Consider the following 12,900-nt stretch of genomic DNA (forward strand, 5'->3'; position numbering starts at 1 on the left):
GGTGACAAGCTTTTTTTTTTTCCTTCTGTAATTAAGAGTATAGTATACCTTTTTTCTTAGGTATTTAAAATATTTAGCATAAAAAAAAATAATCAGCTGTTCACTACCTTAACTTCCTGATCAGAGGTTTTTTAAAAACTGAACATGAAATTTTAAGAGCAGTGTACAAAAACATTTCTATCTTAAGTAACTCTCATCTTACAGTGATTTCCATTTGAAACACTTTTTATTTGTAATGGAACTAACTTTGTAAGTCTTCCTATCTCCACATAAGAGAAAATATGTCTTAAGTAGCAGAACTCGTTGATAGCGTACACAAACATATACAAATAAAGTTGGGCTTCCATATCTGTTTAATTCACAAATGTCAATTAAATTTTTCCAGAAGATCTGTAAAGTATAAAGCTAGAATTTTTAGATTATATGACAGTTTAAAAGTTCAAATAGAGCATATCTTCTTTCAGGTTCCCAAACTTGTAATATTTCTTACTGATGCACAACGTAAAAACTGATTTTCAAGAATAAGGATCAACATGGCATCACAGCATTATTACAAGGAACTCGATCTAATATTTCAGCCTCTTAATTTTAAGATATTGCAGTTTTATCAATTTTTTTTCCACACTTTAATTTGTTTGATTATTAAGCAAATACCTTATCAAAGCAGTGAGACTAAAGAGAAATTTCACGCTCTTGAACTTCAGTAAGGAATGCCCACCAGCAAGAAAGTGAATACAATATAATCTTGAATTTCTAAGGCTCATCTCAGTCCCAAAGAGAGCAGGTAGGTGGTGCTTCGAAAAATACAGTTGTCTGGGAAGTCTAAGTGCATTATGAGAAGCTTTTATTTCACATGACTATTATTTCCTGATTATAATAATGTCACATGATATTTTTCTCTACATCAGCAGGAAATAACAACACTTTGGTATTTTAACAATCTCTCTGAATGTGTAAAATAAATTAAACATATAGTATTCTGCATTATCTTTCAATGGGATTGTGCTTTGAATGGGTATGGATATGATTATAGTATTAGCTTTTCCTCTTTTGCATTTAGAACATTTTTCCCCTGCTCGCGGTGATAGAAAAAAAAAGTATCCTCAATCCACTAAAATAAATACTTCTGTTATATTCTCTTGCTTCAACAATGAATAAAGCAACCATGCAGGTTTATAATATCAATTCACAAGGCTCTTTCTGCTTCAGTGAACTGTTACTGAAAGGTTCAGAACAAAGCTACAGGCAGATCGGACAAAGCTGCTGTAAAAGGATTTACATTATACTCAAACTGATAAGACCACATCAGAGAACTGCTCAATCTTCAGTACCTTTGATTAGAATAGCACAAGGACTGTGAGTATTTTGGCTCTGAGCACCTGATCACAGCATCTGTATTACACCTACTAGCTTAAATGTTGATCCAATCTTACACTGGTAGGATAATTTATGTTTCCTCTTTTTCCTTCCCCCCCTCTCTGTCAAGTACATTGGGATGGCGATAAAATGGGAACCCAGGAAAACTGCAGTAATATTGAGCTATCTATTATACACATACGGTTATGAAAAGAAACAAACTACTTACATACTAACATTTTTTGAAATCTAAAGTAGTTAAAATATTCTATATTCAAATAATTAGGTGACACTTCTTGGTGGAAGGAGGGAGACACAACAAGAAAGATCATATCCCAAGGGAAGGCAAACATAATGCTCAATAAATAATTAATTAAATACTGCCAGGTGAAGCCACTGCCATGGATTTCTTACAAGCAAGGAGTTTCTTTGTGCAGACTTAGCTACAGTCACATTTCTGAATATGTTTCTGCTTAAAGGAACTGCCACATTTCAATTTTTTCCTTCCTTTTCCCTTAACCACATTTATCTTTGCAATCCACACTCATTATGCCAGACTACCCCAAAGAATCTTTTTGTTTCATTTTTGCTGTTGAACATTCAATAAACATTCAAATATAAACCATTTCTACACGACAATAAACTCAGGGCTTTAATTAAATAAAGCACAAAAGAAAACAACACAGCATTTATAGAATGTAATGCTACCGTTCTAGTGATTAGTGATTACCTGCTACAAGGCTAATCCCTTAAAGTTCCTTGCCCAATGCAGTAGCTAATACAGTTTTTTTGCATCACCAACACTAGCAGACGCTGATTACACCTTTTCTGGCAACTGACACTGCATTATCCATGATCCAGCCTTTTTGACTTAAACCATACTAATACTTGAGCAACAGTTCAAAATAAGTATAGCAATTAAAATGCACATTGCTTTTTATGTCATAAGCACAATGGCTGAACTCACCAGGGAGGCAGGATAGAAACTGCTCTGCGCCAAGTCTCTGAATTGATTCCTGCTGCTACGAGTGCTGTTTGCCTTAGCATTTTGCACTGCACTGTTGTGATCAGTCACAAGTTTGGGGCTCTTATTACCTCAAGCAAACCTTGGCTTTTGGAAGCACATTTTCTTCCCAGAATGAGACACAACCTGAAACAACTGACTTGTGATATACAAAACTCCTGACTCGGCAAGACAAAAAGCAAACAAAGGAAAGAAACATCTTTACCAAAGTTAGTACGAATAAAGTGTCTATAGCAACTTTGCTTATTGGCATGGAAAAAAGCAAAAAAAACCCCAAAAAACAAAAAAACACCCCAAACCACCAAATACACTAAACTTCAGTATTTTGAACATCTCACTAAAAAATTACCCTATCACCCAAAATTAAGACAGCAACATAGTGGAATATTTACAAAAGTCTATAACTACTTGTTAAAACAGTGTATTCTTCACCTATAGCCTGTTAATGAGTACCTGTGTCAGAAGAAAAAAAATGCATTTTTAAGAACATGATACCCATAAATGATGTCATTCTGTATCAAATTGTTTGATTCCTAGTGCTTAGTTACAAAGACAAGAGGTATGCTCTTAAACGTGTAGGGAAGATGCGCCTGCCTCTGAAAAAGGTTTTAACGACTGTATTCATGAAAGCGTGCACACATGTTCTAAGCAACTTCGACTTCAGCTGTAAACTTTGCTTTGGCTGTATGTTCTTTGGCAGCACCTGGTGGAATTTGGATAAAACTACAATAATAACGTAAAAGAAAAGTTACTACAACTCTAGTACTTTTTGTCTAAATACTTCTGATGAAGTTACTTCTTAAACTATCCACAAAGCACAAACTTCAAGTTAACATGAAAACAGACAATTTCTTGGTTTTTACAAAACATCAGCGGGTATTTTTGTAATATCAAATACCATATTACAATAACTACAATATCTAGCTTTAGTCTTGAGATTAGTACTCAGCTTGTTTTGCACTATTATAGTGAAAAAGGAACAGTAAATAAAATAAAAAAATGCCATTCATTTAACACAACCTGGAGAAAAGAAAAGGTTTAATATTTACAATAAATCAACTGTCACTCACAGCAACAGATCAAGTAAACTGACATATCTTAAAAAAAAAAAAAATTAAAAAAAAACCTAACCAGTGAAATAACACAAGTTTTTAAAGACATTTTAGAGAAAATATCTGACCACATTTTGTACTTGTCTCTGACAATGACTGGTAAAACCTTTTCACTTTAGTCATTAGCAGAGAGCAATCATTCAAACTAAACAGAGAACTAGTAGGTAACCAGATATTATCTGCTTGTGGTGCAGAGCTTCTAAAATTATAATGTCCTATCAAAAAGTATTCACATAGGGGGGAAGGAGACTTCTCCTCAAAGTAATACTATAGGAAGTATTTAGCACAATATGAGCTGGTGGCTGTCAAATTAGTCTTGTTTGAGATACTGTAATTAACAGAAGGGAGCCTAACATACTTATCACAGTTAGCCACTTGTATTCAAATCATGCTGAAGAGTTCTGAGGCCCAGAAACATCTTTTTTTTTTTTTCTTTATTTTTTTCCACTACCAAAGCACTAAAACCCAGCAGCATTTTATCCCAATAATAATCTTTAAAAAGCATTTGTGATTTGATTTACTTTGTCTTTATACAGTCTAGGAATAAATTAATGAAGAAAACTACTGACACAGGCAAGACCATCTTTTATGGAAGACTTCCAACTTCCTAAAATTTATGTTAAAACAAAACATGATGTTAATAAGTAATTGTACTGACAACCAATATTCACACTTTTTTGTACCAATCTCTTCTACTGAAAACAATTTTGGATTGTTATGTTTATAAACGCAGTGCCCCCTTCATAATTTGGCTTCGAGATGTCAAACATTTTTGTCAAGCAGTGTTCAGAAATACAGCATGAACTTACTTTACAGCCACATGTTCTGAAATACCTTGCAGATCATTGCTCATCATTCCAGTCTATCTCTGATATATTCATTTTACAAACAGATAATACTGCATGCTGAAAGCTAATCCAAGATGTGAGATGTATGTCAATAGGTTACTAAAATATTACTGTGACATAGAGTTTTCTGGCAAGCATAGATGTGACACTATCCATTTAAAATTAGGATCTAGACTTTAAACAACAGGACCACTTATATTTCTCCAGTGCCTTTCACCTGAGCACTATGAAGCACTTTACAGACATTAAGAAACTGAAGCTCACAAAACCTCCAAGAGGTCTGAAGAAGTGTATACGTATCACTTAACCCACCACATAAATGCCGCCACCTTTTAGGTGAAGCACAAATGCACCAGGACAGCCTACAACTGCTTTGACAGCAAATGAAGGGGAAAACCTGCATCCTGTTAAAAGAATAAAATTCAAAGTTACACCTTTAGTGTCATGGAGTTTGACCGTGATGTCTCATAACCAAAAGCAGATGCAACTTCAGTATCCTGTCGTTACTAAGAACTTCAGATAAACCTTTTTGTATGTTTTCTATTCTGTTGCAAAGTTTGCAAAGTTATCATTAACATTAGATGTTTTAATGAATCAAGACAAGACCAGACTACTTTCTGATTTGTGAGCTGATACTGTGTGTCTCCAAAATAAACACTGCACAGGCTCACAATACGTACTGAGGATACAATCCAATCTGCATGACTGCACATTTCCACATTTCCAACATTAGAAAAAGATACCTCTTTACATTCTGTAACTCACAATCTTGCAAATCTGAGGTAAATAAATTTTTCAATGAACAGTTTTAGGCTTTTTTTGTTCTCAGTTCAACTACCTTAAGAAAAGCTTTTTTCCCCTAACTTTTCAGTGGCATTGTAACCTCTTTTTCTTTTAATAAACAAGATTAGTGCAATTTAGATCATGCATATCTTTCATTTACTTTAGATCTGCTATCAGGAAAAGGGAGAAAGGTAGTAGACAAAAGGTCCAGCAACTGGAGTTCAAGATTCAATTTCTTTAAATGCATTTACTTGAAGGCTCTAAAAGCCATGTTATAGTTTAATCTTCCCCAAACCATTCAGTTTCTGCTAGATTTAGCACTTTTGTCCCTTTGTATTCACAGACTTCACATAGCTTCTCCCAGGCTGGCAGGCCAACATATTAGAAATAAAATGCAATTCTGGTATCTGACACTTCAATTTAGCTTCTTCAGTAGCAAAGATCATCAACTGCACTGCTTTCTCCCATGACAGAAGATCACCTAAATATCACTTAACTGATGTGAGCTCTGTTGGTAATGCATACACTGTCTCCCCACTACATTACCACCGTGCTGCCTACAACAAAAATCAATTTTTAATTGACTGGATTATTTGAGGAATGTGGCCCATCCACTGCACACTGCTGATAGATTCTCCTAGTTTTCCTGTCAGCAAAGACTGTAAAATTTCAAGCGTCTTCAATACAGTAATTCAAGGATTTATCCAGAAGCCATATGAACAGAACAACATCACAGGTTTTTTTCAGTACTACCCCTCCATTATTCTCTTTCCTGGCTGGCAAAGTTAGATCTCTAAACCACAGTACAAATGAAAAAACCACCAACATAGGAAAGATGATGAGGTTTTCATTGAAATGAAAATTATGCAAAGGATGCAAATGGATAAGGAACACAGAGGACTATAGTGGACTTGAAAAATTTCTTTTAAGTTTGGCACTGAAAGTATGCCTGTGGATTATACAGTAGAGTATCAAATCTGCAAGATCCAAGAACAATCTGCAATATCTGGCCCCAGCAGCAACCAAAGTATGATTTCTCAGCTAAGTATCATTACTGTTTTCTTTGGTTATCATTGCTGCCTTGAGATAAAAGCCCAAGCAGTTAAGGCAAAGGGTTGACATTAAAAAGAAACATTATACAAATGAAAATACGCAGGTGAATGGATATAAAACACTTGACACTATCTGTAAATATTGCAGTAAGCAATTTTATGAAACAGTGTAAGGTATTTAGTCACTATTTTGTACAGAGACTATAAAAGTTTCCACCACTTCAAGGAGTTTTCTGACAGGTTAGGTGTATGATTTTACTAACTTTTATCTCTCCCTTTCTTACTGCTCAAATAAAAGACAACTGCACTGATGTACTAAACAGAAAATTCTAGCCTCGTACTGCAACCCTTTCCAGCATATTCAAGTGCTGAATTCTGCACTGTACTCACATTAGTTTAATTGACTGAATCTGATCAATGTCAAAAATCAGCACAGTTCCAGAAATCACAAATTTAAGATACCAACATCTTGCTGGTAAAGATACATATGAAGATACGTTTAGCTTCTTAAGTTTCTGAGTCTCATTTCACAAAGGTCCAAAACACATGTTTTTCTTCAACCACATGTGTTAAGAGCTTGACTAAGTGGTCAACAGGATGTTGTTATTTTTTCATCTTCTCTATGTATGACTTCATGAAATTCCCAACGTTACTGGCATTTTATAGTAACATTACATAGTAACATTATTGGCATTTTATGCCATAGTCTGCTGGGCCATGTTCAGCTAGTGCAGCAGCTGTATTTCAGAAAGTCAGTCCCTGACCTAATCCTCTGTGAGCCCACTACGCAGCAGTCAGGCAACTGTCTCTTAGGCTGTTACGATTCTCCTATCACTGCTACCAGATCTGTGCATTGTTGGATCACCTGCAGTGCAAATCTTAGCAAATGAGGTATAGTCATATTTCTACCCAATAAACGAGAAGACATGGTTCGGGGAAGGGGGGGGGTGCTGGCTTTATGAAAGCCGGGAGAAGACAGAAATAGCTGATCTTGCATAAAGTTAGAGTGACACGGTGAGAGAATGCCTGATTTGGGTTAGACCTGTCAGTACAAAGGGAGCTTGCTGAAGTTTCTATCAGATGAGCACCTTGTACCCTGTTAGCATGGCATTTCTGATGCAGTACTAAAAATCCTAAAAGCCAGACTTCCTGGATCATCAAACTGTACCCCATATATTTGCTGTCAAAATTCACAGATTCTGGAACTTGATATTCACAGAAAACTCTCCTCCTCCACTTTAACAACAAACACAAACTTTGGGTTTTTTTCAGAGCTCTATCCACTTTCAAGCTGCTCCATGAGCTCTGAAAGTAGAAAAGAACAAAGAAAATATTTCAACTGGTACTTTTTTGGTTTTATTTCCTGGTGATTCATAGCAGTACCATATCCAAAGTTTAACCAGATGTCAGATAAAAACAAGCCACCTTTAAATATTTGAAACAATCCAGGTCTCTGAATATTTTAGTTATTGTCAATCACTATTCCAAAATAAGTGTGTATTTCAAACTAAATTTATGCTTTGAAACAAGACAAAAGCATGATTAAAATCACTTTAGAATACCAGTTAAAAATTAGAGTTTATGGTCCAGGTTGAAATGTGTATTTCATATGCTACTAATGTCCACTTCCAATACACTTCTGTCTTCATCCAAATACTCTTGAACTGCTACAGCCCTAAAAGCATCCCGGATACAATGATTACGATGTCAGGAACACATAGGATGAATCTAGGACATAGCAAATATCTACTACTGTATTTTCAATACATTCAAAAAAGTGTTCTGTGACTAAAAATACCATTTAATATGAAGTAATCCAGGAAGGAATTTTCTTAATCTATGGATTTCATACAGACTTGGAATTTCTGTTCTCCAGTTCACATGAAAGTAGAGGACAAGGCTCGTAGCCCAGTGTAGGTATACTACATTGGCTTTCATAATGTCATGTCAAGAATTAATTCAGCTTAATAAGTGCAAAACCAGGAGCCATTGAAATCTATGGTTTCCACAGCCTACGCTCACAGAAAAACGGTTTCCATCTCACTGATACAGTGAGGAAATTCTCAAAAATTTTCTAGATGTCTGCATATCTGCCTTGTCATCCTGCCTATATCCACCTGGCTTCAGAAGCTCAAGGCTTCTGTTCAGCTTACATGATTGCTTCCCCTAAGAGTAAAGGAACTATATAGTTATTCATACATATATATTTATTTATTATCTTTTTGTTAATATAAAACATCAAAATATAACAATAACTGAAATCCTAAATCCTTGAATTACCAAAATTACTTCAAGTAATTAACTTGCGATTTACTGGCTTCTTAACAATAGCTCTATTAACTCATCTTCACGATAGGCCTTTTCAATGTTGGTACATAACTCTGAAAACAAGCTGCTTAGGAAAATGAGTTATAAAATAAAGAAACATCAACTTGCTCAACTAATATAAATGACTGGATTTGATCCCTAACGTGAATGAAACTCCAAGTTGGAATAACATTTTGGACTTGTATACGAGAGCTCAGCTTTGACAAATTCACAGTGTGGTGTTATAGTCTATAGCACTTAAAAGCCAATCCATGCATTTTAGAAGATTATAGTCAAGCTCTTATTCATTTGCTGATCATGATAATTGAAAAATTGGGAAATTTTTTTTTTCTCTTAATGAGATGAAATTTAGCTCATGTATAACTGTGACTGAGAGTACCCTGGGGATGAGTCCACAATGCAAAAGATTCCGATCTTATTTTAATAAAAACAGCAATAATACGCTACTCTTACACAATACATTCCTTTTATTAATGCTATTTTACAAATAAAGAAAAAAAAAGGATACATTGACATCAACATTTTCAAAGATTACTTAAATTGCTGCAGATTGATTGGTTTTTCTAAAGCATGCAACATCTCTTAAAATGAAGCCTCTGTGTTTAAAACCTGGCATCCAACTGCTGAGACATCTAAGAAAACAGATTTCCCCAAGATAAGGAGCATAGTAAAGCTAATACTAAAAGCCAGAGATCCTGATACTTTCGTCTTCTGAGTTTACCTTAGGACTTCTCATATAGCTATGCAACCTCAGCAATTGCGCAAGAATTCTGACTTGGTGCTGTTTTCAGATTAGAAAGCAACCCTTCAGTAAGTGCCAAAATAAAGCTAAGTTGCATTTGATTTGATGCAGTATTTGGAGTAAAACAACAGCCTAAAGGTTCCTGCTGTTCCAGGTCATGACAGTGAAACTAGGACTGAACAAGGAACACACCAGCATACAATAGATGTATATTCTTAAAATCTGATTTCTACAGATTAAATCTGAATTTTAAAATCAAGTTTTATTCTTTTACACTTGCAGGGGTGCATATAAAGCACTTGTATAAAATATTAGTATTCTTTATAGCTAACAACATAATGTAAGCTGGTAAAATAAAGTATCACCAAATCCTCCCTCACCAAATCTTAATACTTCGTCCCTCAGATGAGCACAATTACCCCAAATGAAGAAATGACAACTTCATTAATTTCAGTATTAGCCAACAACTAAGATGACTATTATTGTACTTATTCCCATAATATCAAGCAGATTATACTGGTGGGCCAATATTATAATCTCTGTTTCATAGAGAAGGAAAACAAAGTTGCAGATCAGAAAAGATTTGTGCATCGTTGAACAGTGATCCAGTGACTGAGAGCAGTATCTAAACAACATCATGACTGTGTTAAAATACAACTAGCAGACTTCAGGGGTTTTTGTTGTTATCTATGTAGGATTTCACCCCAAAAGGTGTCTGTGGTTTCCTATCTACTGAAAGCCATTAATAAATAACCCATGTTTTGGTCAACTGTCTTCTACTTTATTAATTTCTGCTTGATTCTTTCTAAAGCATCTTTTTTTGACTCTTTGGTAGATTACAGGATAGACCGCAAAGCTATCTCTCTTTTAGTGTTCCAAAATCCTAGGTGTTGCACAGAGAAAATTTTGAAGACATTTGTGTCAGCTGTTAACAGAATTTTCTGTGCAATTTTTCACTGGCACGTTTTTGTTTTTTGTATCATGTATTAAACTTACTTCTATTTTACAGTTTTCTAAAATGCTACTTCAAACAAGTAATGATGGAAAACAGTATCTGCCTCTGGCTACTTGCAGGCTGTACTCTGGCTTTTAGCTCACACACACAGATTCCTTTGACCTATTTTACTTACTTCCTATTAAATTGTTTCTGATAGCAAGTTTATGTCCACCCTTGGTTTACAGAGCTGGAATTCCTTCATCACATTCCAAATATGTTTTTCTTTAGCTGCAGTCCCTAACAGCAACACAGGTCCTCTCCTCCCATCATCTTACTGCTTTACACTACAAACCCTTATGAATTTAATTTAGGTATATATACTGGTAAAAATATTTAGTATAACTCAGACATTTATTCTTCTCTATTTCAAACATTCATTTAATAATGCTAGTCTATTAATCTGATGAATGCTAAGTACAGGACAATGTGCAGATACCTAATTTTACCCAGAGGGAAACAAAACAATTTCCAAAAAGCCATCACTTACTAGAGCTCTCTGCTGGTATTTCAGAAATGCATTTGTCCCTTGGATATATTCAGAAAGCATTCTACAAGTCTACAAATGCATCTTTTTAATAACAATACCACATAATTCTTCAATGCTACACAAAGATGAAAAAGTGCAAATGTTTTATCTATCTCCAAAACTAAGGTAATAAGCCTTTGTCTTTCCTTCTTTTTTGTGCATGCTTTAAGCATTTACCTTAATGAGCTTTGTTTCTTTGTACCTCTGGAGATTAGTATTCTGCCCAACAAAACAATTTATTGCCCAAAATGTTACTACTGCTGATAAAATCTTAGCTTCTCCAATACTTCTGGCTTGACAGCTAATACCCTAATGTTTCATTTACAGCTGAACAAAGCAGCTTATCTCTACTAAAAGGGGAATTAGTAGTAAGAAATAATTTCAATCATCTGTTCTGCTTCCAAAGTAAAGTGATAACTTGTGCATTCTTGCTTCTATCTGATGACAGGTATGTTGCAGTTCTTGGAATACAGAACAGGTCTGTCACATAAGCTTTGTTATTTGCACAATGCAGCTACATGGATTAGGGAAGAGTCGGGTCTTTGCTGTCAAAAAAATCTGCAATCAGCAATGTGCGGCAGTCAGCACTTTTACTTTACAGATAGGGCACTGACTCAAGGGAAAAAAAAAATCAGTTCTGATCAATAAATAGCTTCATTTCCTACCTGCCACAAGTATATGTATATGTGAAGATCCCTATTAATAACAGAATAGATTTTGTTGACCAAAATCATACTGTAAGACGTGTGCTTTGCAAAAATGGCTTTGATTTCACCTTACTATGCAATTATCCAATTATTTATATCTCCAGGAATGAAAATCTACTAGGATTTTAGCTACATATCACACACATGGAATTCCTATCTAGAGTAGTTGATATATACTTGGAAATCTCTATGGCAAAGGACAAAGACTGATTTTTGCTTGATATCTGAATGACCTTCTTATCCCAACATCATTTTTTCATGTTGTTACAGAATAAGGTCACCTGAATACTTCAGGGAAAGCAGCATAACATTTGCCCACACTGTATTTTCTCTGTACATTTTCTCTGCACTAATATTTTTTGTAAGTAGTAATTTATTTTGCACCGAGTTTAAAAGAATTACAGAAGTAATTAGAACTATAGTGGCATTCTTGAGTTCTCTAATATTTGGTTCTTGGGCACCACAATTTACGAGAGCATAAAAATTTATAGCTAATACTTTTTAAATTCAGTATCAGTTTTATCAGAAAAAAAATGAAATTATATATTTCAGGTGGCACTGGTAACAACAGCTGTGGTTGGAGGTGAAAGGTGCATTATATGAAAATATTAATACCAGGAAATAAACCAAAAATAAAATAATCCTTCAGAATTAAATGGAAAGACATTACATAACAATCTGATGTTAATTTCAACCGGTACATATGTATTTTCCATGTAGTCAGTGATATATACCACTGATTTCATTCAGCTTGATATTCTTAAGACACATATTAGACATACATGCTGAACTTGTGTTAACACTACAAAGTTGCCATAGTGTAAGTGAACAAGTTAGGGAAAATGGTTTTAAGCACCACACAATAAAACAAATTCTCCATTATTACAGCACTGTGGCTTTGGTCTCTATCTTCTCAGAAATTTAAAAAAACTAGAGAGTCCAGTGGCAAAATGCTTGTCATAAATTAAATGGACAGCACCACTGACTGCAAAGGTTTTTGGGGTTTTGTTTTTGGTTTTTTTAGGTAAAGGACATTATAATTGATCTATTTGATAGCAAATCTTTACTTCAGCCCAATAGACAAAGTGCTCAGAAAATACACAGATTTCTTCTTATGCAATAATGCTAAATTAAGTAGGTATGAGAAAGAAGCACTGTCATTTTGCAGTCCTGCTATATAATCCATCATTCAGAACTTTCACATTGTTACATCTTAATGGAGTTCCAATGGATTTGAAATTATTTGTGCATTTCTTTCTGAGATTCTTTTTAATCCTATCTCACATCCTTACTTTTCATTCACAACTAAATGTCATAAATCAGTTTAAAAATTAAGTTATAATATACATTACAGTTATATTAATACTATAAAGGCATCCAACATTTGTCATCTGTTGCATGATATCATACTAGATCTTTCTGCAA

The 12,900-nt window shown here is 34.6% G+C and overlaps 1 protein-coding gene across 25 annotated transcripts in view; it reads right to left on the reverse strand.

The window, feature by feature from the left end:
* RBFOX1 (RNA binding fox-1 homolog 1) overlaps positions 1-12,900 on the reverse strand; it is a 1,377,247-nt gene that overhangs the window by 215,775 nt on the left and 1,148,572 nt on the right. The window lies entirely within an intron of this gene.

The sequence above is a fragment of the Harpia harpyja genome, chromosome 21 (genome assembly GCF_026419915.1).
Source record: "Harpia harpyja isolate bHarHar1 chromosome 21, bHarHar1 primary haplotype, whole genome shotgun sequence".
In the NCBI taxonomy this organism is placed as follows: Eukaryota; Metazoa; Chordata; class Aves; order Accipitriformes; family Accipitridae; genus Harpia; species Harpia harpyja.